Raw genomic sequence first — 6,304 nt, 5'->3', positions numbered from 1 at the left:
TTTACCCAAGGGAGCTCAGTATCAGAGTTCTCAGCCCTGATGATGCAAACTGCAACGTTTGCGAAACGTCGGCATATCGCTGATTCAAGACACGGCTCCATTCCGGAAGCTATACCTAGACATTGTATCAATGGCCGTGAAAGCCTCAAATCAAGTTAAAATTTTACTATCCACCTCCATTGTCATCTCCTTCTCTTCTCAGACTCTACTGAAAGAAATCATTCTCTTCAGTGTTAGATATAATGTTTCGACATTCGTGCCTAAAACTACTATTTGTCATTCTTGTTTTAAGTTTGGTCATCATGCCTCTCAGTGCAGAGGTAAACCACGGTGTGCTTATTGCACAAAGACGGATCACGACCTCTCAGTTCCATGCCCTAATATCGGTTCTCCTCCGCTTTGCATTAACTGTAAGGGTGAGTACTCTCCCTTTGATCCAAGGTGTCCGGAGTACACCAAACAAAGAGACATTCAACTCTTAGCAGCTGAAAAAAAGTATATCATACAAGGAGGCTAGAGAAATACTTTTCGGATACAATTCGTCTATCTCGAGGCATGATCTCGCTAACTTTCCTCCTCTTATGCATGTCTCTCCCCCTGTTCGGACGGCTACATTTTCCTTGAACTATTCTTTTTCTTCTGTTCCGCCTCATTCTTCCTCCTTTTGGTCTACTTCTTAACCCAAACCTGGTGTTTCTTTCTTCCAGGCTCTTTTGAGTCGTCCGCCTCCGATTTTGCCTTCCTCCTTTCTTCGCACAAAGGATGGCTCCTCCAAAAGGCTCCCCCCAGCTTCCTTTTTGTCTTTCTCACTTTATTCTGGTCATAATTATCTTTGTGAACCTAATGGTTGTCCACTTTCTGCCCCTCCCAACGGTTGTGGCTGTTCCCAGAGTGGCTCTGGCTCTGCCTGTTCTCTTCCTTCTCTTTCGAGCTCGCACGATAGTCAATATAATCTTCTGCTTCAATTAGTACTTCAAATTCTTTCTTATCTTAATTCCACAACTTCTAATTTGCTTTTGAACGCTCTTTCTTCTCCTTCATCGCATGATGTTTCAAATGACACTTCGCATGGCTAATCACATTTTTTCAAACAATCCTTTTAGTTCTTTTTCCTTTTTCAAGATTTTTCAATGGAATGCCAGAGGTTTGTCATCTAAGAAGGTGAACTTTTAAATCTTATTAATCAATATGATATTTTTGTTATTTCTGAATCTTAGCTTGAATATAAGACATTTTTTAATATTCCAGGCTATAAATCTCATAGAAAGGACTCATCCACTCCAAGTCCTTTCTGGTAGTCTATGCACCCTTGTAAAAAATTATTTGGCCTCCTCGACGGATTCTAACATCGTCACTTTTTGGTCACCAAGGTCTGGTAGTTTATGTACCCTTGTAAAAGATTCTTTGGTCTCCTCGACGATTCTAACATCGTCACGCTCCATCGACACATTGGCGGTAGTTGTTCATTCTCTCCAGGGCTCGTTTTTGGTGCTCTCGATCTATAAGAATCCTCAGTTTCACGACAGTTACCATTACTGGGACTCAATTTTCACATCCTGCAAGCATTCGTACAATCAATTCATTATTCTAGGTGACTTTAACTCCCACAATCCTTCTTGAGGCTGCAGGGTATTGGATTCGTCAGGACGAGCTTTGGAGGATTGCGTTTTGGACCACGATTTTGCCATCCTCAATAATGGTAAAGCCACGCGTTTCACTTTACCGTCTCAAAATACCAGTGCAGTAAACCTTACAATAATCAATTCTGAACTGATTCCACTATGTAGTTGGAAAGTCTTCAATGACACGTTAAACAGTGTTCCATTTTCCTACTATTACCACTATTAACATCCAATTTAGACTCGTTACAAAATTCCGTTATAAACTCGATAAAGAATCTTCTAACTGGGTTGCTTATTATGAGTTCTTAAACATTCGAGAGCTAGAAATCATCAATGGATTCTCTCAGCTTCATGTGAGGATCCTTCCGCTCAATATGAATATCTCTCTTCTCTTTTATGCGATTATGTTTACCGACAACAACGACATATCTACATCCAAGCCCAGGCCTCGTTCTTATAAATCTCCTCCTGCGGCCCCATGGTGGAACCCGGATTGCACTCTTGCTGCGGTCAACAGAAAAGCAGCACTCCATAACTTCCGGACCAATCCCTCACAACTGAACTACATTGAATTAAAGAAATATGAAGCTCTGGCCAGTTTTTATGAAATCCAAAAGAGATTCTTGGCATTAATATTGTAGTTCTATCCAATTTAATACAGCCTCTGGCAAAATCTGGAGGGTTATTAAGATGTTTAAAAATAGAAATTTGAATTCCCACTCATATAATTTCTCTGCTCAAAATAAGAACAAAGCCCTGACAACTATCAGGGAGCTTTGTCCGGATTTTTGTGCTCCTTCTGTCCACTGTGACACTGTGAACATTCCTCCGGGTGACACTGTTCTTTCTCGTGATATTGTATCTGCAGAGGTATCCGACGTCATCGCACACCTTAATGTTAGGTCCTCTCCTGGCATTGATGGTATTGGTTATCGTATGATAAAAAATTCTCCTCTATTTATGCATGAACTTTTCTCTCATCTTTTTAACAATATTCTTCTCACAGGTCTCTTTCCTCAAGCGTGGCGTAAGACGCTGGTTTTTCTCACTCCTAAATCCTCAGGGAAATTGCATCCCATTTCCTTAACATCCTGCCTTCTTAAGGTAATGGAGAGGATCCTTGTTCTTAGACTCCAATGGTAGTGTGAGTCAAACAATATCCTCTCTAAATCTCAGTTTGGCTTTCGTAGAGGTAGGTCGTGCTACGACAACCTTGCGTTACTCTCAACTGAAATTTCCCTCGGCATTGCTTCTAAACAATTTGTTCCGCGTCTTTTTTTAGACATCAAAAGTGCTTTTGACAACCTCCAACCAAATATTCTGAATACTATTCTAAAAAATTACGCTATTCCTGACAGAATCTGCAGATTTATCTTTCATCTCATTTTCTTTCGGATTCTACATTTCCTTCTTGAGGGAAATCTTTCACAACCGTACTTTATCTATAAGGGAGTTCCTCAGAGATCTGTTCTCAGTCCGCTTCTTTTTAACCTTTACGTTAATAATCTTTGTAGTTATATCAGACCTTCATGTCGTCTCTTATAGTTCGCTTACGATACAGCTATTTATACCAGGAGCGATAACTTAGATTCTGCTCTCCTGGATCTTTCCTCCTCGGCCGAATCTGTCTGCAACCACCTCTCTCAAATCGACCTCGAAATCTCTCCATCTAAATCCTCGCTCATAATTTTCACACGGAAAAGGATTAATCCTTTTTCTTACTCCATCTCTATAAACAATTCACATATTATCTCTACCGACAAAGCAAAATTTCTGGGTGTCTACTTCGACTGTCGGTTCACGGGCAGGCTTCATATTTCGAAGTTGTACTCTAAGAGTCTCAAGCTTCTCAATATTATTAAAATGTTAAGAGGGGTCTGGTGGGGCTCCCATCCTACCCCCCTTTTTACCATCTATAAAATGATTATTAGAGCTTCGCTTGAGTATGGCTGTTTCGTATTTGCTGGTGCCTTCTGCTGACCGCTCGAAATTAGATCGTATTCAGTATCAGGCTCTTAGACTTGCTTTGAGTTTAAGGAAAACAACTCCAACCAATATTCTCCTTGCGGAGGCAGCAGAGTGGCCTTTCAATATACGTTTTTCTTTTCTCACGAAGATACCTCCTTAGAGTTTTTTTCTAGAAAACGTCATCCTTTAATTAAAAAACTTGAGACTCTTAATGATGCTGTAATCTGTCATAACAGGCATAATATCTTCTATTCTTTTCTGCTACTTAAAGCTTTTCGCTTTGTTCTAAATTATCGCAAAAATATAATAAGTGAGCCTCTTGTGCCTGCGTATAGTATCCCATATGATGCGCTTATCTGGGAACCTAATACCCGAATAACTCCTATGGTTAATTTTGAGGGCTTCGACGATGCCAACCTCGCCTTTCGCACCCTTTACGGTCCCATGATATGAGGAAAACATGTCTTTTTTATTGACGGCTCGAAAAAGGAAGCAGGATGCTATGCCGGCTTCGCCTGCTATGCCCCCACTCTTGAGCATTCTTCTTTTTATAGAATCACATCTTATGCATCTATTTTCAACGCAGAAGCTATGGCTATCTCTACTGCTATTGATTTAATAATTCATAACCAATTTGGCGAATCTTTTATCTTTACAGACTCACAGAGTATTATTATTGCCTTATCCCAATGCAAGCCTTCCTCTTGTAATAATCAACTTATACTTATGCTCAAAAACAAACTATATTTAGCTCATCTCCAAGGTCTGTTCGTCAATCTTATTTGGATACCCTCTCATCGAGATATCGCGGGCAACGAAATGGCTGACTTTCTTGCATACTCCGCTATAACATATGGTAACACTCTTTCCTCTCCTATTCCTTTTTCGGATTTTTATTCTCACTTTAAAGAAAAAAGTAATTTCCGCTTTGCTGCCGTTCTTGAGCGTTGGAAAGAAAGGAAGGGACGTGCCTACTTCCGTGATTTTTACTCTCAATCCTCTAAACCCTGGTTTCACTCATTTCCTCTCTCTAATCGAAAAACAATTACATCAATAATTAGACTTCATTCAAATTATTATAACCTTAATGTCTCCTTAGCCAGATTAAATATCATTGCCTCCTCAAAATGCTCTTGTGGCTTCCACTCTCAAGATATTGATTATGTCCTCTGGTTTTGTCCTTGCTATGCCATACCTAGAGATAAATTCATCAACAAACTTAAATCTTTTGGCCTTAAACCTCTTTTCCTCACCGTTCCTCTCTTCAAAAATCCCTCTCTAAATCTTATAAGCGCTTTCGAAATATTCATTCGTGAGTCCAATATTCTTCTTTAAATTTTCCCGCCTTCCACAGTCTATCCATACTCCGAACCAGATGGGTGTAAGGGGGGCGATTTCCCCAGAGCCACTTTACTTACTGAACTGAACCGAATTGAACGGATGCGGTCGCGGACATAGGAGTACACGGATGGGCGCGGTCGCGGACTTAGAACTACGCGGACGCGAACGGTCGCGGTCGAAGACTTAGAACTAGTGGACGAGAACGGTCGCGGACGCGGGCTTACGACTACTGGGAGAGTCGGTAGCGACCGAGGGTGGGACCCGATTGACCACGATACGATTGGACACAGATTGTAATGATTGGTTCGACCTATTAATTCACTAGATAATTCTTTTTATCTGTTGGTTGTGTCCAATCGTACCGTGGTCAATTGGGACGCTCCCAGCGAACGATAGAGAAGGCGAGCTCATAACTCCAATCCCTCGCAGCTCGAAGTCGTCCGGTCGGGTCGGGATGTCGCGAGATCACGGCGTCGGAAGCGAGCACACCTCCGGAAAGCGGAGTCAAGATGCCGCGAGAGCACGGCGTCGAAGACGAGCACACTTTCGTGAAGCGGAATCGGAGTGTCGCGAGAGCACGGCGTCGAGAGGCGAGCACACCCTCGGAAGTTGCTGTGGCTGGTATGGCCGCAGCAACGGGAATGGTTCGACTGTCTCGAGCGCCCTGCTTTTATACCCGCACGGACCCGCGTCGCGCTGCCCCCAGGGCGCTGCAACGTCGGATCACGTGCGGGTTGGTGAGAGGCCATGTGGCCATTAAGTGGCGCTTAGCACCGAATACATGGACCCAATGGATGTTCGGTCAGGCCGGTGTATACGAGTCCTCAGGTGCGGGCTCGGTAATATTTCGTTACATCTTCTTCTCCTTCGGGGAGCGCGAAGTTCAATCGGGGACGAAGTGCTGGAACCTTACTCGTTCCCCCCGATTGAATCAGAGGAATCACTTTCCTCCCGGGACTCGGAGATGTTACTTCCGGCCCACATGTGCGACGAAGAACGGCAATTCGCTGGGAGAGAGTTCGACCTGGATTGGTGGCGGTACCCTCCGGGTACCTGGGCCGGCGGCCGGCCGTAGCGGCGGTCGTGGTGCCGGAATCGTCCGTGGCCGCGGTAGCGGATCTCTCCGAGCCGGCTCCTCGGCGGGCTTCTTCTTGGGAATCGACTGCGAAGGCGATGTTGGTGACAGTGTCGGACCCCCTGGTGACGGCGACTTGATCGCCTATTGGCGTGGCGACGGTTGTTCGGCCGCGGTTGTGCTTTGCGCCACACGTGGTGGCGGTGACGGGTCGCGTGGTCGTATGATGATCGTGCGGATGGACGGGCCACGGCCCGTCTCGGGCGGTGTTCCATCCTTCTTGGCGGTGGTGGCGCGA

The sequence above is a fragment of the Odontomachus brunneus genome, unplaced genomic scaffold (assembly GCF_010583005.1).
Source record: "Odontomachus brunneus isolate Ranch 3 - 2012 unplaced genomic scaffold, Obru_v1 Obru_scaffold_057, whole genome shotgun sequence".
NCBI classification, from domain to species: Eukaryota; Metazoa; Arthropoda; class Insecta; order Hymenoptera; family Formicidae; genus Odontomachus; species Odontomachus brunneus.
Note: the sequence above shows the minus strand (reverse complement) of the source record.